Source organism: Sus scrofa, chromosome 7 (assembly GCF_054392235.1).
Source record: "Sus scrofa isolate SSC_HxYL_T2T_F1_AM1 chromosome 7, Sscrofa_HxYL_maternal_Yorkshire_Landrace_v2.0, whole genome shotgun sequence".
Lineage (NCBI taxonomy): Eukaryota > Metazoa > Chordata > Mammalia > Artiodactyla > Suidae > Sus > Sus scrofa.
In genome coordinates this window covers 67,949,387-67,970,585 of record NC_139389.1, presented here as the reverse complement: position 1 = coordinate 67,970,585, position 21,199 = coordinate 67,949,387, and the positions used below count along the sequence as shown (strand labels likewise).

Genomic DNA, 21,199 nt, shown 5'->3' with positions numbered 1-21,199 from the left:
GCTTAAACATTCCCCCTTGTGTATTAGGAGATAATTTGGTTTTGGCAAATTAGATGCATTTTCTCTTAGCAACACTCTAGCAAACTGGTCCTTAAATTGAGTCTGAAAGCCATTCAAGGCATCCAACCATTTGAGAGAAAAGCTGCCAACATCATAGATATCAGAGAGGAATTTCATAAGAATTGATCAGTGTTGAAATGGGGAAAGAATGGGAATGGAGAATTAATTATCACACTTTATAATAAAAGTGACCTGTCATGTATTTAGACTGGCTAAAATGTTACTGGTCACTTAGTAAGAATATTAATAATATCAATAGTAGCTAACATTTATTGAACTCTTACATATTGAGGCCCACATGGAATTTGTAAGCATTATTTTATTAATCCTTACAATAATCCTGTAAGGTGATATTATTATTCCCATTTACAGGCAAAGAGGCCAGAGAGCAGAGAGGGTTAGTCATTTGCTGAAGGTCAAACGGCTGTATTTTTCAGGGTTGAAGTTTGTACTTCAGTTATCTGATTCTAACACCAGAGCTCTTCACCACGAAGCCAAACCTTCTCCCAATACCTCTATAAATCAGTCTAAGCAAAGGATAGTATATTCTATAGAGTATTGCTAAATTTTCTGCTAATTATGGAATTTGTCTAGAAAAAGGGTTTCTCTTGCTAGCTCTCTTATTTCTCAAAATAGTACCTCCATTATAAAAGTTATGAGTGATTAATTGTAAATAGTTATAGCTACTTTGGGAAAATCTTTGGTAAAGATACATTTAGCTTATGATTCAGCCAATTCACTCTTGGACATATATCCGAAAGAAATGAACCCTTATGTCCATCAAAAGACAGACAAGTATTTTGGTGGACACAAGTGAAAGAATGTTCATAGTGGCTTATTTTTAGTAGTCCCAAATTAGAAATGACCCAAATATTCACCGAGGTAGAATGGGGGAGGTGTGCAGGGAACTTCGGTATATTCACACAATGGAATACTACACAACCATGAAGAAGAACAAAGCTACAACTACATGCAACAGCATGGATGTCATAATGTTGAGTGAAAGAAGAATATGTAATACATGATTTCGTTTACATGAAGTTCGAATATAGGCCAAAGTAATTTTTGGTGAAAGAAGTCAGAATAGTGTTGGAAGGCACTGACAAGGAGTGAGAGCAATCACTGGAATGTTCTGGGGGTGCCAGCAAGGTTCCATATCTGGATCTGGGTGGTGGTTTCATATTTCAAAATTCATCAAGCTATACACTTAAAATTTATGCACTTTATATTGTTATACATTGATTTTTAAAAATAGAAAAATAACCCTTGGAAATAAAGCAACAAAGTAATATATACTTTTTAATATGTACTGTCCAATACATCAAGCTATAGCCACATGTGGTTATTTAGATGTAAATTTTAATTAATTGAAATGTAACAAAGAATTCTCTTCCTCAATCACATTAGCCACATTTCAAGCACTCAATAACCACACATTGCTAGTGGTTATTGTATACTGGGCAGCAGAGAGACAGAGCATTTCCATCATCACAGAAAGTTCTGTTCACAGTGTTTCAAAAGAAAATTGAAATATGTAGGAGTGTATAGAAAAATAAATTACTTATAATACCCCGTCCAACAAAAACATAATTGGCATTTTATATTCCTTCCAATGTCTTTCTAAAATAATTTTTATAAAATTACATGAGTGACATATGAATGCATTCTTGTCCTAAAATAATTAAATATTGATTAACTGAAACTCTCCTTGACTACCACCTGCAGCCCCAGAGCTCTCCCCAGTGATAACCATTCTTACTGGGGAGCATGTATCTTTCCAGACCTTTTTGGCATGCATCTGTAAAGTGCATGGATCTGTATGGAAATATAAGCAGTGTCATTAACACCACCCCAGCTCAGGGAGCTTCCATCTGGTTCAGTTCGGCCTCTCCCAGTGCAAGTGAAGGGTGTCATCTCCACCATTCACACCCCACCAGAGTTCAAGGGCTCTATTTCCCCTCCTCTTGAGCTATTTCGGTCCTGGGCTATTGTAAGCACAAATGTTACCTGGGGCAAGTCAGACAGGGGATCAAGCACAGTCTCATCGCTGAGATGCTACTCCTCTTTGGGTGCTCCCAGGGCAAGGGGTCGACTATAAATCAGGTACATTCTTCACTCCCTCCTGACTGTGGGGAGAGCTGGCCTGTGGCCCAGGGCCAGCCTGATTGATGGTGCTGCTTGCTGGGGTGAAGTCTGGGCGGTCTGCAGGCAGCACTCAGCTCCCACTGGGGCCTCTCACAAAGGTCTTTTGCTGTTTTCACACCAGCGTGGAACACGGAACTCTTGTCAGACTGCCCAGTGTCCTTTTGGTACCAACCTAATCTTCTCTCTGAGCAGCACTGCAGGGACCCAAGGCACAAGCTCCCTCTGAGCCAGACCAATACAACTTTCAGTGTCTACCTTTTGAGTTCTGTTCTTAACTCATTAATTTAAAACTTTCTTCATTTTAATGTGTATGTTTGTGCTACTAATGTCCCTCTAAATTCTACTATAACAACATTGCCCAAGTTTTGATAGTGTTTGCCTCGTCATTTAGTTTTAAATATTTTATTTCCGTGAGATTTGTTCTTTAATTCATGAATTATTTAGACATGTGCTTTTAAATTTCCAAGTGTATGTATTTTCCCTGCCATTTCTGTTTTGTTTTGATACAAGTTCAGTTGTACTGTATTCTGAGAATAAGGACTATGTGATGGTTGGTTATTTGATTATTAAAACTTGCTCAGAGGAATAGTATGTGTTAATTCTTGCAAATGTTTAGATACATTTGAAAAGGATTCTTATGATTAAATTGAAGGGTTCATGATTATATATTCATTAGATCAAGTTTGCATATTGTTTACATCTTGTCTTTCCTCACCAGTTTTTTTGTTCTGCTTGCTCTTTTAATTTCTGAGAAAGATGTATTAAAATCTCTTTCTGTGACTGTGGATTTATCTGGTTTTTTTTGTACTTTGTTCTTTTCACATTGTGTGATTTTGAGGCAATGTCATAAGACGTATTCTTGTTCAGTTAGATTTTTATTAAAGTGTAACATGCCTACAGAAAAGTATTTTCACAAGGAGAAAGCATGTATACTAGCACTGATGTCTACAAAAAAGAAAATGATCAGCACCCAGCAGCCTCCTCATGCTCTCTTCCAGTCACTCCCCTGCCACCACTATCCTAACTTCTAACAGCGTAAGTTAGTCTTGCCTCTATTTACATTATGTCTGTGAGACTGATTCATCCACGTCATTGCATACAGTTCATTCATTCTCACTGTTGTATAGTCTTCCACTGTGAGATATACCACAATTCATGTATTCATACTACTCTTAATGGACATTTATATTGTTACCAGCTTGGGACTATTAGAAATAATGCTGTTATATGTCTTTGGGGAATTTATACATTTTTGTAGCAGGGGAATTGCAAGGCAATACAGCATGCACATGCTTAGCTTTGGTGGAAACTGCCAAACAGTTTGTTGGTATCGACCAAATGACACTTGCCCCAGTCATGAGTCCTCATCAACACTCAGCACTGTCTACTCTGTGTTTTAGACCTTTTGTTGAGTGTGTAGCACCATGGTACCGTGGTTATAACTAACATCTCACTAATGATTAATAAGTTGAACACTGTTATTTATTGCCCATTTGGATATCCTCTTATGTAAAGTGTCTTCCACTCATTCTTCTATCGGGTTGTATATCCTTTTCCTTATTGATTCATAGAGTTCTTTATATATTCTAGATAGAAATTCTTATATTTAAAATTTCTTTTCCTTCTCTATGGCTCCTTTTTCCACTCCTCATTTTTTTTTTTAAATGAAAAGGTCTTCTTATTTTTTATTTTATTTTTTTTTAGGACTGCTCCTGCAGCATATGGAAGTCCCCAAGCTAGGTGTCAAATTGGAGCTGCAGCTGCCAGCCTATACCACAGCCACAGCAGCACAGGAACTGAGCTGCATCTGTGACCTACACTACAGCTCACGGCAATGCTGGATCCTTAACCCACTGAGCGGGGTCAAGGATTGAACTTGCATCCTCATGGGTACTCATTGGGTTTGTTACCATTGAGCCACAATGAACTCTGAGCTCTTCTTAATTTTAATGTGTTCCAATGTATTGATTTTTTTTTCCTCTATAGTTAGAATTTTTTGGACCATATTTAAGAAATCTTTGCCTATCCCAAAGTCATGAGACTATTCTCTTATGTTTTCTTCTAAGAGCATCAGTTTTGCCTTTTACATTTAGATCTATAAGATATTTGGAAGTTATTTTTGTGTATAAAGGAAGATGGGGATCAAGATTCATATTTTTGTGTGTGGATAACCAGTTGACCTTACACCTTTTATTAAAAAGATGATCTTGGGGTTCCTACCGTGTCACAGTGGGCTAAGGATCCAGCATTGCCACAGTTGTGGCATAGGTTGCAGCTGTGGCTCAGATTCCATTCCTGGCCAGGGAGCTTCCATATGCTGTGAATTTGAAAAAAAAAAAAAAATGTGCTCTTTCGCTCAGTATAAGGCCTTGGCAACGTTGTCATTGGTAGATAACCATATATGAGTTGAGTGGGCATTTTGCTTTTTTTTTTTCCTGGACTCTCTGATCCTACTTCTGTCATCATATCTCTTTCTCTTTCTGTGTCCTTCTTCTACTTTTAAGGATCCTTGTGATCACACTGAGTTCACCCAGATAATCCAGGATAATCTCCCCATTTTATTTTATTTATTTATTTACTTATTTATTTTTGTCTTTTTGCTATTTCTTGGACCACTCCTGCGGCATATGGAGATTCCCAGGCTAGGGGTCTAATCGGAGCCGTAGCCACCAGCCTACACCAGAGCCACAGCAACGCGGGATCCAAGCCGCGTCTGCAACCTACACCACAGCTCACAGCAACGCCGGATCGTTAACCCACTGAGCAAGGGCAGGGACCAAACCCGCAACCTCATGGTTCCTAGTCGGATTCGTTAACCACTGTGCCACGATGGGAACTCCAATCTCCCCATTTTAAAGTCAGCTGATTAACTATTTTAATTCTATCTGCAACCTTAACTCTCCTTTGCCATATAATCTAACATATGCATAGGTTCTGGGGATTAGGGTGTATGTATCTTTGGAGAGCCATTATTCTTCCTGCTGCAATGAGTGATCCAGTTTTTCTGTATCCTCACTAGCATTTGTTGTCGTCCCTATTTTTTATTTTAGTCATTCTGCCATGTGTGTGTGGATATGTCATTGTGTGGCTTTCATTTGCACTTGACTAGTGGCTAATGATGTTGAACATTTTTTATATGCTGTCTACACCACCTTTCCAGCAAAATGTCTGTTCATGTCTTTTGCCCATTTTCTTTTTTTTTGTTGTTGTTGTTGCTATTTCTTGGGCCGCTCCCGTGGCATATGGAGGTTCCCAGGCTAGGGGTTGAATCGGAGCTGTAGCCACCGGCCTACGCCAGAGCCACAGCAACGCGGGATCCGAGCCGCGTCTGCAACCTACACCACAGCTCACGGCAACGCCAGATCGTTAACCCACTGAGCAAGGGCAGGGACCGAACCCGCAACCTCATGGTTCCTAATCGGATTCGTTAACCACTGCGCCACGACGGGAACTCCTCTTTTGCCCATTTTCTAATTGGATTGTTCGGGGTTTTTTTATGGTTGAATTTTGAAAGTTCTTTGTATATTCCAGAAAGTAAGTAGTCCTCTGTTAGATATGCGGTTTGCAAATATTTCCTCCCACATCATAGCTTGTCTTTTCATCCTCTACAAGTTTTTCATGCAGCAAATATTTTTAGTTTTGATGAGGTCAAATCTGGCAATTTTTCCTTTTATGAATTATGGTTTACTGTCAAGTTGAAGGATTCCTTGTCTAGCCCTAGATCCTGAAAATTTTCTTTTATTTTTTCCAAAAGTTTTATTGGAGTTCCTGTTGTGGCGCAGCGGAAAAAAATCTGACTAGGAATCATGAGGTTGCAGGTTCGATCCCTGGCCTTGCTCAGTGGTTTAAGGATCTGGTGTTGCCGTGAGCTTTGGTGTAGGTCTAAGACACGGCTCAGGTCTGATGTTGCTGTGGCTCTGGCATAGGCTGGTGGCAGCAGCTCCAATTAGACCCCTAGCCTGGGAACCTCCAAATGCTGCAGGATGTGGCCCTAAAAAGACAAAAAAAAAAAAAAAAGTTCCATAGTTATAGGTTTTACATTTACATCTACGATCTATTTTGAGTTAATTTTTGTATAAAATTCAAAGTTTAGGTGGAGAACTTCTTGCTTATGACTATCCAGTTGTTCCAACATCATTAGTTGAAAAGGCTATTCTTCTTCCAGTGACTTGCTTTTGCATCTTTGTTAAAAATCAGTTTGGTACCTTGGAATGGCTCTATTTCTGGACTCTCTATTCTCTCCATTGATCTATGGCTCTATCCCTCCACTGACTGTACCATATTATGTGGATTATGTAGCTCTACAGAAGGACTTAATATCATGCATGGTGATTTCTCCCATTCTAGTTTTCCTTGTCAAGATTGTTTTAACTATTCTAGGGGCTGTTCCTTTTCATCAGATTTTTAGAATAAGCTTATCTATATTTAAAAAAAAAATTTGCTGTGATTTTTAAAAGCATTGCGATAAACTAACAGACATCTTTACTATGTGAAGTCTTTTAATCCATGAACCTTTTGTGTCTGTCTCTCCATTTCTTTAAGCAAAAGCTTTCAGCTTTTCAGCTTTTATTCTAATATCGCCCACCATATTAAAAAAAATACATGCTTGTTTCTTATTTTTCCAATTTGTATGTTACTTATTGACTTTCTATGGAGGTTGAAGAATTAGCTCTCTCACAAACTCTTTCTCTCTCCTTCCTCCCTCTATTCTTCCAATATGATTAAATAAAAATTTTTGCTTAAATCAGTGTTCAGTGTTTACATGATGATAATTACCTAAACATTACTCACAGCTGATTCATGTAATTAATTATGCTTATATTTCTTTTCTTGTAGAACCTTTTGTTCTCCCTGGAGTCGATAATTAGTTTGGTTGGTTTTTTTTTTTTTTTTTTCATTTGTTTATTTTTATCACTATGCTCCAAAACTTATTGCAGAATAATTCTCTCAGTATATTTTAAAAAGTGAGGTATTTGATAAGTTCTCACTGTGCTGCAGTGGATTAAGAATCTGACTGCAGCAGCTCAGGTCGCTGCAGAGGTGTGGGGTTTGATCCCTGGGCCTAGTGCAGTGGGTTAAAGAGTTTAGCATTGCCACAGCTGCAGCGTCACCTATGCCACCAGTGCAGCCATTTTAAAAAAAAAAAACGTGAGATATTTGATCAGTGTCTTTCTTTGGAGATACTCCCTGAGGCCTTCCTCCCTTCTGTCCACATCCAGGCTGCTTGCTCACTAGGCCATCCTGGGACTCCCCTGCACCCTCATCCTCCCAATTCCTTTTGCCCTGTCTAATGTTGGACCTCCTGTTTCCTGGATCCTCTGTCTTCCTCTTCTTGGTTTATTCCCTTTTTTGATGGAGCACATTCTCTAGAGAAGTAGTAGAGCATCCTGGTTTGTGGGGCTGAAGAAAGATTCCTTCTCCCATTCAAAATTTCTAGAATGGGAGAAGGAATCACAATAAATTGCATGTTTGAAAATGGCAGCAGTTATCACAAACATCACAAAATCCAGGAAACTAGTCTAACTAGTTAAACTGTCTGGCATATCCCTATGGTAATTTTCGTCCTGAAATTTCCGTTGTGACTCTGATGACTTTTGTATTAGTTGAGGTTCAATCAGAAGCCAATCCCAGTGGAAGGAAGAATTTCTTTCTATCTAGCCATCTATCATCTAATCATCTATCTACCTATTATCTATTTATCTACCTATCTACTCATCCATCTATCCATCTATCCATCCATGTATTATTAAAATTTCATTGAAGTATAATTTATTTATAATGCCTTAATTTCTGCTATTCAGCAAAGTGATTCAGTTAGACATATATATCCTTTTCATATTCTTTTCCATGCATGTTTATCAAAAGATAGTGAATATAGTTCCCTGTGCTATATACAGTAGGACCTTGTTGTTCATCCATCCTATATATAATAGTGTGCATCTGCTAATCCCAACCTCCCCAATTTTTCCTCCCCCACCCCCTTCCCCTTGGCAGTCACAAGTCTGTTCTTTATATTTATGTATCTATTATCTATCTATCCATTCATCTATCTATCTCTCTGCCCATCTGGGGGTCTGTTACAGGGCTTTGCACGTTGTGACAGCTGGTTAAACATGCTTTATAAAGCTATTGCTTTTGCATCTGCAGCTGGAGCTTGACGTCTGCAGGGCAGACTGGGTGGAAGGGAAACTGGGGGAGAGCAAGGAGAAACTAGAACCCCGAGCTTAAGCTGGGACCCAGAAGGGCAGATTGGAACTGCCTCAAACCTAGATGATGGGGGTGTCCTCACAGAGTTAAAACACACCTGACTCAAGAGCTGAAGAAGCTGAGGAGGACCTAGGGGAAGGTGGAGCATTGCCTGCCTGGCAGCCGCTGCACACCAAGGAGGGGCACCAGCAGGAAAGCAAGCAACTATGTGTGTGAGCTGCAAACTGGTGGCTGCTGCCCTCCTGCTCTGTAATGATTCTGTACCATTTTATATTTTCCATTAAGAAAATAAAAAGATATTTCAGCCTTTCCTTTAGCTTCCTTGTTCAAAATTTGTTTTCTGTTATGTCTAGTTGAGATTCATAAAATATGTGACTTCACACAATTGGACTTGACATTATAATACTATTACAATTTTTTGTCCCGCAGATACAAGGATTCCAATAAATTCCATTTCCTATGGTTCCCACTCAGAAAGAAAAACTCTGCCCTTACATTTAATTAATCATTTGGCTAGATATGGAATTCTAAGTTTGAGATTATTTTCTCTTCACATTTGGAAGGTATCAGTCTGTTTTGCAGTATTAAATATATTGCCATTGACAAAGCTTCAGTGAGAACTGAACTCTCTCCTTACAGTTTTGTACATCTGATGATGGGGAGAATTTTTCACAGACTAGCTTTTGGCTCCATGCATTTCAAAACTTCCTTTTTTCTCTTCTGCTCACGTTATGTAATTGGATGCCATGGGATAGATTCAAATTATGGTAACACTTGGCCTTGCCCATTCTGGTCACAGTGCTGGGTAATTTAGCCCAGTGGGTGATGGGAATATTCACAAATATCATTTTTACAATAAGATGTGAGCAATAACCACTTCATAAGGAAGAGGCTGGAAACCACATAATTGTATATATATGTATACGTCACCGAACCAAAACCAAATGTATCCCCAGCTCTGTACTTTCTTAATCTGATCTCAGATATTCCTGCAGTTACTCTAACACCTGGCATGAGCAGGACTTGTGACTATTTTGACAGATAGAATGTGGTAGAAGCTACATGTGACTTCTGAGATGGGATCTTGGGACTCCTTCTTTCATCCCCCTGGGAATCCCCCCTCAAATCACCACGCTGTGAAGAAGCCCCCTCTAACCTCCTGCAGGATGAGAGGCCGCATGGAAGAGAACTGCGGAGCCCCAGCCAATAGCCATCACCAATTTCTGCAGAAAGATTGAGGACCACCTGGACCCTCCATCCCCAGTTGAGCAGTCAGCTGACAGCAGCCACGTGGGTGATCCCAGGCCAAACTGGCAAAACTGCCCAGATTGCCAACCCCCAAGACTGTGAAAAAGGATAAATTATTTTGCCTGTAACCACTAAATTTTGGACTGGTTTGTCATGGAGCAATAGATAACTGAACACTTGTACATCACACAATCACATATAATTGGATTTTCAAAAACCTGATTTGAATGCTTTTCTTTTTATTGATAACGAGTTGTTCACACTTCATTATACTTAGTGATAGGTTCATATCTCTTCCTAACATCTTATTTTGAGTGTCCTATCTACCATCTGTACCCACTCCCTTCTATTTTTTGCCTTATGTTAGATAGGTAAAGTTTTTTTTTACTCTGTTTTTCTTCTTATGGTCTGCAAGTTACACATTTATTTCTTTTCTCCTGGCTTTTCTATTTAGGAGACGGAAGAGTATATCTGAACTTGTTTTCTCATTTTTCTCTGCCTACAGGTTGTGCTTTGGGGGTAATTAGGTTGAATTTTATCCATTGAAAGGGAAGCTGCTGCTCGTGGCCTAGAAAAATATAAAATATAGAGTAAAGCAATCAAAATCACCACGGGATAGGAACCCTATGGCTCTGTCTGCGTGTGGGTGTGAGAGTGGATGGTTATTGGAAAATGGCAGGAGTGCAGCTCATCAGCCCTAGTCTTGCTCTCCTCAGCCACCTGCCTGACACTTATCACAAGTTGCAGATGGGAGTCCCCCGTTGTGGCTCAGTGGTAATGAATCTGGCTAGTATCCATGAGGATGCAGGTTCGATACCTGGCCTTGCTCAGTGGGTTCAGGATCCAGCGTTGCCATGAGCTGTGGTATAGGTCACAGATAAGGCTCAGATCCCGTGTTGCTGTGGCTGTAGTGTAGGCTGGCACCTGCAGCTCCGACTCAGTCCCTAGCCTGGGAACTTCCATATGCCACAGGTAAGGCCCTAAAAAGCAAAAAAAAAAAAAAGTGTCCGCAGATGGGCCAAGTGTCCACAGTTGCCCCTTGCTTACCCTCTACTTTGCCTTGACCACACTTTAGGTGGGCTTCACTCTTCCCTCCAGGCCCCTGAACCCTGCTTTCTCCCAAGCCTGAGCAAGCACAAAAACACTGAGATGTAACAGCCCCCCCCCACCCCCCCAGTCCCCGCTCCAGTCAGCCTCTCCTGGGAATTAATTGCCTGACCACAGCGGGACACTTTTCCTGCCAAATCACACTGGTATTTCCCCTTGCGTATTCAGCTTCCCCTCCAAAGATTCTGCTTATCTACACTGGCCTCTCCTCTACCCTGTAAAAGAAAACTCTTTTTCGGTTTGATTTTAAGACGCTTGAAGATTTCTGAGACGAGAGTGTTCTCCCCATAGCAATAGTCTTTTCTTTCTAATCAAAGTCTCTGCCTACCCAGGTCTGGATTTGTGTTTATTCGTCAAGATATAGTCATCATTTGCTGAGGATAAAAAACCTGGATAACAGAAACCTGGAAGGTTTACATCTTTCGGGAGGGGAAGGAATAGCCCTTACTTTTCTCTCCGTAAACTTAGACTGTTCTTGAAGCATAATCAGTACCGAATATGTGTTTCCTGAATGAATGAATGAATGAATGAACAATTGCTCAACTTGGGAGACAGAGAAGGAGGCTGAGAGACCTGGTGCCTGGTCCCTCTTTGTCCCACAAGCTGGGTTCTCCCCATTCACAGCTGTAGCTACCTGATATTCTGGAAAAACATCCTCTGCCTTGGAAATATGTGTAATCACAGAATGGAGAATTTTAAGTAACTTTACTGAAAGAGCTCCATTGTTTAGAAGCAGATCTCTCAAAGTCCTTGCTCCTGCAAGAGGCAGAGACTGGGTAACAATGATGGAGTCCTATGGTTAATGATGACAGTCTCACATGAATCTAAAACAATAGCTGGAGATGCAACAATCGTTGCTACTTACTTGAGTTCCCTGCCTGCCTTTCCCTTGCTTTCTCCATGTTCACTGTCTCCAAATTCTTGCAACTGGATACATACCCGTGTTTCAGCAATGGCCTGGCCTGCCCTGGCCTAGTGACTGATGCAGGAAATTGGTCTGTTAGTCTCAGCTGCTCTTGACAAAGCCCAGTCGGCAAAAATCTGTTCACCCTTCCCCCAGAGCTGCTGCTATGGTGAGTCCCCACCCCCTGGCAGCTTTGCCGGCCTTGTTCATCTTTTCATCACTCTGGACTGGGCTCTGGACTATTTCTGGATGCCATATCTATTCTCTGAAAAATCCCACATCTCCGCCAGCTCCCTGGTGTCTGTAACTTGAAGAGGCATGGGAAAACGACACTGTCTAACAGAACCAGCATCTCACTGTGGAAAAAAAAAAAAAAAAAAAAAAAATATCCAAAGCAATTTTGGCCTGAATGTCCCTAGTCACCAAACATCCCCAGTCCCTGGTTTTCTCCATGGAGAGGTCTTGTAAACACTTCCCCATCTCTAAGCATTTTTACGCTCTGATTTTAATTTTGATGGATTTTCCTCTGCCCTTTACTTAAAAAAATCATTTAAATCTGAGCTGTTGATTCCTTCTCTGAGCTGTGCCTGGAACAGCTAGAAACATAATAATTAACCGCAAGAGGCAATTTCCCCTCACCTGGCTTGTGGCCTCTCTGTGATCTGGCTGCAGGCTGGGCCTTGCTTTTCTCCTGGCACTGGCCTCTCTTGTTGCTAACCTGCAGTCTGGTGGCCTAGCCTCTTCCCAATCACCTGACCTCTTTCTGGTCCATTCCAGTCCAGCAGAGCCTCTTCTTGTTCCCCCATGGGAGGGTAGGGGAGGAACAGCTGAATGGAGCAGAGGCCTGCCCAAAGGTAACCAATGACAAAGGTGCCTCGGATCATTGTGCCCAATGTGCTCCCTCTTCTCTGAAAGCAGCCTGCCTCCCAGTCTGCATCTGCTGGCTCCTCTGCCCCCTGCCTAACACAGACGACTGAGGATATTATGTTAGTGAAACTCACCCATCACTCACATTATGGAAGACTTCCCCACTTCTCTCAGTCATGTGTAAGGCCTAGAAGCAGTTACACTGATGAGAGCATCCCCTCCTACCTTTGCAGCTACACAGTTGACCAGCTGTGCATCGGTCTAGAAAAGTCACCCTGAAACCCAGCTCTAGTTTGGGGAGGCAACACCCTCTTGTTTTGTTCCAAGAGATCTTCAGGGAACCTTGAGGTGAGGGGAGTACCTCCCAGGCCAAGTGCAGTAGCCTGGCTGGGGAGGGAAGGGATGGATCACAAGTCTGGGAAGAGACAAGTACTTTTTCATTTTTGAATTTTCTTTTATTTTTTTGCTTTTTAGGGCCACACCTGCGGCATATGGAAGTTCTCAGGCTGGGGTCAAATTGGAGCTACAGCTGCCTGGCCTACACCACAACCACAGCAGTGTGGAATCTAAGCTACACCACTGCTCAAGGCAACACCGGACCCCCTACCCACTAAGGAGGCCAGGGATCAAACCCGAGTCCTCATGGATACTAATCCGGTTCTTAACCTGCTGAGCCACAAAGGGAACTTCCGAGACAGGTATTTCTAAATCAATCAATATTTTTTATGTCCCCAAAACACTAATGCACAAGTGAACACCGCAGCCACTGAATGAGTCTGGGCTCATCACGTAAAGAAACTCTTATTGTTGAATTGTTTTCTTGATGGCCTCATGAGACTAAGTAAAGTTACCTTTCCTGATTTAGAGGTTGTGACGAAAATGTCCTTTGGGGAAGCAAAAAGTGGAAATTTTGCTTAACAGATGTGTCAGCCCATTGCAGGGCAGAGCTGATTCTGCGAGCCCTTCCAATAAGCACAGGCTCTGTGGTGTGTCAGGCAGCCTGCTGAACATGGCAACAAAAACACGTTCTCCCGGGCTCTGAGGTATTTCGTGTTGAAAGATGGAGTTTTCAAAAGAGACACATGCACCCGCATGTTCATTGCAGCACTATTCACAATAGCCAGGACATGGAAACAATCCAAATGTCCATCGACAGAGGATTGGATTCGGAAGATGTGGTATATATACACAATGGAATACTACTCAGCCATAAAAAGGAATGACATAATGCCATTTGCAGCAACACGGATGGAACTAGAGAATCTCATCCTGAGTGAAATGAGCCAGAAAGACAAAGACAAATACCATATGATATCACTTATAACTGGAATCTAATATCCAGCACAAATGAACATCTCCTCAGAAAAGAAAATCATGGACTTGGAGATGAGACTTGTGGTTGCCTGATGGGAGGGGGAGGGAGTGGGAGGGATTGGGAGCTTGGGCTTATCAGACACAACCTAGAATAGATTTACAAGGAGATCCTGCTGAATAGCATTGAGAACTATGTCTAGATACTCATGTTGCAACAGAAGAAAGGGTGGGGGAAAAAACTGTAACTGCAATGTATACATCTAAGGATAACCTGACCCCCTTGCTGTACAGTGGGAAAATAAAAAAATAAAAAAAATAAAAAAAATAAAAAAGAATTAAAAAAAAAAAAGAAAGATGGAGTTTTACATTGTTTTCCTGATTTCTCTGAAGAGCTTAGTGAAACCACAGATTATGTGAAACAAAAGATTGTTATCTTGTCCAAATGCTCACTTTGTTCATCTGTCTGCTTATTGGCAAAGAGTGCAAATGTAGATGTTGGAAAATTCCATTCTATGAACTTCTCACCAAAGAAAAAATTTTAAATCTTACTTGCTAAATGTCCTCCACACCTTTTACTCAACACCTCTAAAAAGAGGTCTGGTTTGGTTACCTATGAAATTGAGATTTTCAAAATGAAATTTTAGGTCACTTTCCCGTTTCCTGAAAGCATGAAGAAGAGACTTAATGAGATTTTTTTATTTATAGAAGCAGAAGAAGATAGCTTCCTTAGACATATGCTTACAAGATGTCTCGTAGATAGATGATAAAATGTTGGCCTGCTGTAAAATAATATTTTCCAAGTGTGGGATCAGAAGAATTTCTTTCTCTAACTTGGAAATGCATTGAGGATGAGAGTAGAGAAAAGGGTTATGGGAAATAGAATTTATATGCCATTCCTCCAATATTGTTTGATGATTTTTTTTTTTTTCTTGTCTTTTTGCCATTTCTAGGGCCGCTCCCACGGCACTTGGAGGTTCCCAGGCTAGGGGTCGAATCGGACCTGTTTCTGCTGGCCTACGCCAGAGCCACAGCAACACAGGATCCGAGCCTCGTCTGCAACCTACACCACAGCTCACAGCAATGCCAGATCCTTAACCCACTGAGCAAGGCCAGGGACCGAACCCGCAACCTCATGGTTCCTAGTCAGATTTGTTAACCACTGAGCCACGACGGGAACTCCTGTTTAATGATCTTTGCAGGAGCTGTATAAAAGGATGAACTCAAAGCACCTGACTAGTTCCATTTAGGTGTAGGTTGTGACAAAAACTTATCCAATGGAAAAAAAGGAGTCATCTCTTGGAAGTAAGAAGACTGCTTTGGAATGCAAAAAAATTATCACCAGTAAAGGACAGCCAAGTTGAACAGGACTTCCTTAATTCCTCTGCCATTGCTATTTGAAATCCAAGTTCAATTTCACAAGTTCAAATTGCCTCTGTGCTATAAAACCATTTTTCCTGAGAAAAGAGGTTTAGCTTGTGATGACATTTGATGTGCTTCAAGATGTTTTAAAATGATGGACATTTTAGACATGGAGAGCTTATAGGATGAACTTGTGGACACAAAAGACCTGATTGACAAACTGCTGGTCTCTCAAAATGAGCTTGTAGATACAAAGAGGATGGGTATTTTGGGAGAGGTGGGAATGAATTCCTACACGTCCAAAAATATGCTGAGGCTGGTAAGGAAAATCCTAAGTATTCCAGGCTCAAACATTTTTTCTTGAGAGGATATTCTGCACAATGTCATCACATTGAGCTGACACTAGGACCCAGTACAGTGTGGGCCTGAGAAAAGCAGAACCACAGGTCAAAGTGACTTTTGCATTTGTCTCTACTCCATTCTACCACTGCATATAAAGGAAAAAAAGGATGTCATAAAGGCTGCAGGCAATTCAGAGAGGTGTTGCAGGAAAAGGAAGCTGAAAGAAAATGCATGGGCCTGAAGGAAATATGTCGCTGTTAATTTTTACTAAGTATAGGTAATATCCATTTAACTGATACTATTATATCTCCTTTTTAGAACTCTTACATGTATGTATCTTAAGAATATACAATAGTCTATAAAATTTAAGTATCCAATAGAGTTTAAAAAGTTAAAATAAATGGCTGTATCAGAGGATAGAAAGAATATAAAAATATTGTTATATTTTCTTTTTGTTGTTGTTGTTGTTGTTGTTGTTATTGTTGCTATTTCTTGGGCCGCTCCCGAGGCATATGGAGGTTCCCAGGCTAGGGGTTGAATCGGAGCTGTAGCCACCGGCCTACTCCAGAGCCACAGCAACGCGGGATCCGAGCCTCGTCTGCAACCTACACCACAGCTCACGGCAATGCCAGATCCTTAACCCACTGAGCAAGGGCAGGGACCGAACCCGCAACCTCATGGTTCCTAGTCGGATTCGTTAACCACTGCGCCACGACGGGAACTCCTGTTATATTTTCTCACACATACTGTACGTCAATTAGTCCTACTATTATTTACCACTAATGGCCATTGATAATTCTTTTTTTTAAAAATAATAGCATTGGAGTTCCCGTCGTGGCTCAGTGGTTAACGAATCCGACTAGGAACCATGAGGTTGCGGGTTTGATCCCTGGCCTTGCTCAGTGGGTTAAGGATCCGACACCGTGAGCTGTGTTGTAGGTCACAGACCTGGCTCGGATCTGGCATTGCTGTGTTTGTGGCATAGGCCGGCGGCTACAGCTCCGATGTGACCCCCAGCCTGGGAACCTCCATATGCCACAGGAGCAGCCCAAGAAATGGTGAAAAGACAAAAAAAAAGTAAAAATAATAGCATTATGTAGCAGAAAGTAAATGATATAGAATAACACATAATTTCAAATAAACACCTCTTTTTTATATTTGTATAGTAAAAGTTAAAAGTAATAGCACACATTATATAATTATTACCCAGGATTATGAATATTTTTGTTCTGTCTTGGGTTATCTTTCTAAAAAGTTGGCCTCCTATTTCTCATTCTGCATAATGCTTCTGACATTCATTCATGCTTTATCTGTCAGTTGTCCAATCTCTTTTTTACTCCACAATAAAGACATACCTCTGTTGATTTAATTCATTCACTAACTGATGGACTTTCATGTTGTTTCAGTTTTGGGTAATTTTGATTAATGCTATTTAAAGTTTTTTTTTTTTTTTTTTTTTTTTTTTGTCTGTGCCAGCAGCATACAGAATCTCTCAGGCCAGGAATTAAACCTGTGCCACAGCTGTAACCAGAGTCACAGCAATGACAATGCTGGATCCTTAACTCACTGAGCCATGAGGGAACTCCACGAAAATGCTATTTTAAACATGTGCATGCAGAGTTTTTTTTTTTTTTTGGCCATGCCCAAGGCAAGGATCAGACCCATACCATAATACCATAGCAGTGACAATGCTGGATCCTTAACCTGCTGAGCCACCAGGGAACTCCTTTGTATGAACATATATTTTTCTTTTTCTTTTTTGTTTTTGGTCTTTTTAGGGCCTGCACCTGTGGCATATGGAGGTCCCCAGGCTAGGAGTCTAATTGGAGCTGTTGCTGCCAGCCTATGCCACAGCCACAGCAACGCCAGATCTGAGCTGCATCTGCAAACTATACCAGAGCTCACGGCAATGCTGGATCCTTAACCCATTGAGTGAGGCCGGGGATCGAACCCGCAACCTCATGGTTCCTAGTCAGATGCGTTTCCTCTGTGCCACGATGCGAACTCCTATTTTTACTTTTCTTGAGTAACTATCTAAGAGTAGAACTGATAGGCTGTACAGAAAACATAAAGGTAAACTCTCATGTTGTTTTCCAAAGTGGCTGCGCCATGTTGCATTCCCCCAACAAAGGACGAATTGCTCTGCATCCCAGTTAGCACCTGATAATTTTAAGAGTTTTTTTAAAAAGTTTCCTTCTCCAGGCATTCTATTAGATGAGTAGCGCTATTTCATTACTTTAGCATTTCACAGCAGCCATTCTGACAGACATTCGCAACTGCCTTGCAAGGAACTGAGACAAAAAGGAAACCTAGAGCCAAGTCCCCCAGTGAAACTGGAGAGTGGGACAGGTGGAAAGGGCCCTGGGGAAGGAACGTGACTTGGAGCATATTTGGGGTCAAGAATCAGCTTGTGGCTGAGGAAGAGCAGGAAGGGGGACCACCCGACTCTGCCCTCCCCGCAAAGCTCGCACTCCCAGCCCTGAAAGTTCTGAAAAAGGAAAGAAGGAATGGGGGAGGGGAGCGCTGTTGCTCTAACAGTTTACTCTCAGAGGGTGGCCTGGGGAGCCCAGGAAGGAATCCGACTGTCAGGCTGTCAGCCTTGTCCTGCCCACCTCATCCCAGAAGCTCCCCTCCCCCAGGTGCTGGAATGAACGAATGAATGAGTATCTCTGTGCTGCTAAAGTGGCTCCCTCTCACCGGCCTGTGTGAATCTGGCGCAGAAGCAGTGACTGCACTCTCTGTCCGCTCTCTTCACCACCCTTCCCGTGGCCGATGGGGTCTCTTCTCACCACCTTTCACGCCTGCCCACTGCCCTGCTGCTCCCCTCCTACCAGCTCTTCCTCTGGGCAATGGACCAGCCTCCTAACCACTCTCTCAGTGCCCCCAGCCTCCTCCGCGCCCCACTTTCTAATCGATCTCATCTGCACCAGGTGCCAAATTCATAAATCCTAGCTCTTATCCTGTCGCTCTCACAGCCGAGCATCTACACTGTCTCTTAGGTGCCCACAAGAGAAAAGCCAGCGGGCAGCCTGGCCCTGGCTCCCTTCCTCCCGCTGGCCCTCTGAGGGCTTGGGATTTTGGTCAAACTCCCCCTTCACTTGTCTTTTATCCTCTCCTTTCCTACTGAAGCCATAACAGATCCAGCCTGTCAGGCCCCTTGAGAACCAGACAGAGGTGGGTTTGAACCCTGGTCCCCTTGTTTCCTAAGCAAGGAGACATTGACAAATTCCTTAACTAGAGCCTCAGTGTTCCTATCTCTAGAATGGGATTATAGCCTACCTTTTGTGTGGTTGTAAGGAAATGGTTTGTATAAGGGTCTGGTTCACAGTAGGTCTTTAAAGAATGGTAGATGTGATTTTTGGCAGTTCCTGGCTAAAGTAAGAAAGAAAAAAAAAAGATTAAAAACAGGGTATAATTGATTAGTTTTTTCAAATTCCTTTCCAGCCCCAAACTGAAGGATTCTTCCCTAGAATCGTCAGAGGAACTGCCTGGAAGAGACAGGATTTCAAGTGTGGGTGCTGCTGCCTCTGAGCGCAGTGCCTCCCCCGGCATTTGGGGTATCCCCCAGCCTAAAAGCTCACACACCCTAAAGAGGAGCTAGTCAATCATGACGCTCTCCCCCTACTCCCCTCTGTTCCCTTCCTGCCCCCAGCCAGCCTTCCTGCTGGCGGGAGAGCCCTCATGGGCTAAAAGACCATGTGCCTGGTAGGGGGCAGTAGGGAGCAGAGCCAGTGCCCATCTCTGCTTCTCCAGGGTGGACAGATTGGGATAATCTCATATGTAAACCTCATGAAGGAAGAGGATTAAGGTAAACCAACAGACCAGGAACTCCCCAAGGGGAGTCACTGAGCTGGGACAGGGCTCAGGGCTCCAGAAAAGACTCGTGATGGTTGGACCTTTTCCAAGAAGGAGATCCTCAAAATTCTCCAAATCCATGGGGCTCCTTGGAATAGAAATTTCCCCAGCATTGGTGATATGCTAGAGGGAACATTGTGATCAAATATTGGGGAGGAGCATGAAACTTCAAATGGGTTCTTTGATTAGTGCCCTCTCAGGCCCAGCCTCATTCTGGACTCCATAACTGACAAGCCTTCAGGGTTTCAAAGGACTTCCAGCTGCTTGAAAAGCAAAAATAAACAGAAGAAGCCCATATGCCAATAAAGCAAGTCATTAAGGAAAGTAGGGCTTTTAATACGAGGCAATGTCAGCCCAAGGAGATGCACACAAAGCTGCTGTTTTTAGTATTTGGTGAAGGCACCTTATTCTTTTGACAATAAGAATAAAGAAAGCAATTAGAAACTCCAGGAAAATCAAAAGCTATATAAAAAAAGCTATCACCCAAATATAAAGCAAATGAAAATGTGGTAATCCTTTGAGCAACTGAGGGAGCATAAGAAAATTGAATACATGTAACCTTGATGTATTCTTAGCCACCCTTTGAGTGTTCTGGGCATCATGACTTTGGATCCGAAGAGAAAGAAATATAATCCTTGGGTACATATTCCTTGGCTCAGCAGTGAACAATTTTCATACAGGCATGAGAGTGTAGTATCGACTTATTGATTTTTTTTTTTTTTTTTTTTAAAGCTGACCTAAGGACAAAATGCAACTGTCAGAATTATGACTTCGAAATAGCATTTAACCATTATCCTCTCTTAAAATGTTAAGGCTATTTATTATAGACAGGTTGAGAGATAGAAGGCTTAGGGGGAGGGAAAGAGGAGATGGGAGTGATAAATTTCTCATTTTATTTATTTATTTATTTATTTATTTATTCTTTTAGGGCTGTACCCGGCCAATGCCACAGCCACAGCAACACCAGATCCAAGCCACATCTACAACCTATGCTGGAGCTCGCAGCGATGCCAGATTCTTAGCCCACTGAACAAGGCCAGGGATCAAGCCTGCATCCTCACGGACGCTGTTGGGTTCTTAACCTGCTGAGCCACAGCTGGAACTTCAATTTCTCATTTAACATGGTCGGAAGGCATCAGATGGTGTCTCCATTCTATGGATTAAGAAGCAAGCAGTATTCTTTAGAGCACAAATGTAACCAATAGAAGAGCCAAAGACTATTTTAACTAGCAAAACCCAGGAGGAATAGGGGAGAGGACATGGGAGCAAATAAGGGAACTAAAACCTGCTTTTCCTTAGAAGAGTATATTAGTTTCCTAAGGCTGTCATATCAAAGTACCAAAACCGATGGCTTAAACAACAGACTTTCCTGTCTCCCAGGGCTGGAAGCTGGAAGTCTAAGATCAAGATGTTTGCAGGATTGGTTCCTCTGAGACTGAGGGAGCACCTGTCCTAGGGCTCCTCGCTCCTGGGATTTGCCAGGAATCTTTGGGATTTCTTGGCTTGGAGATGCATCATTCTAATATTTGCTTCCACCTTCATAAGGCATCCTCCCCTGTGTCTTTACATGGTGTTCTCTTGTGCTCCTTTTCTGTAAGGACACCAATGTTATTGGGTTAGGACCCACCCTAATGACCTCATTTTAAATCGATTACTTCTTAAAAGAACCTATTTCCAAATAACATCACATGCTGCAGTACTGGGGGACTTCAACGTATCTTTTTGGAGGGAATCCAATTAAAACCATGATAGAGAGTAGTATCCATGAGATTTTGGGTTCAATCACTGGCC

At 42.0% G+C, this 21,199-nt stretch overlaps 1 protein-coding gene across 2 annotated transcripts in view; it reads left to right on the top strand.

Moving 5' to 3' along the window:
• ARID3B (AT-rich interaction domain 3B) overlaps nt 1-21,199 on the top strand; it is a 491,508-nt gene that overhangs the window by 19,574 nt on the left and 450,735 nt on the right. The window lies entirely within an intron of this gene.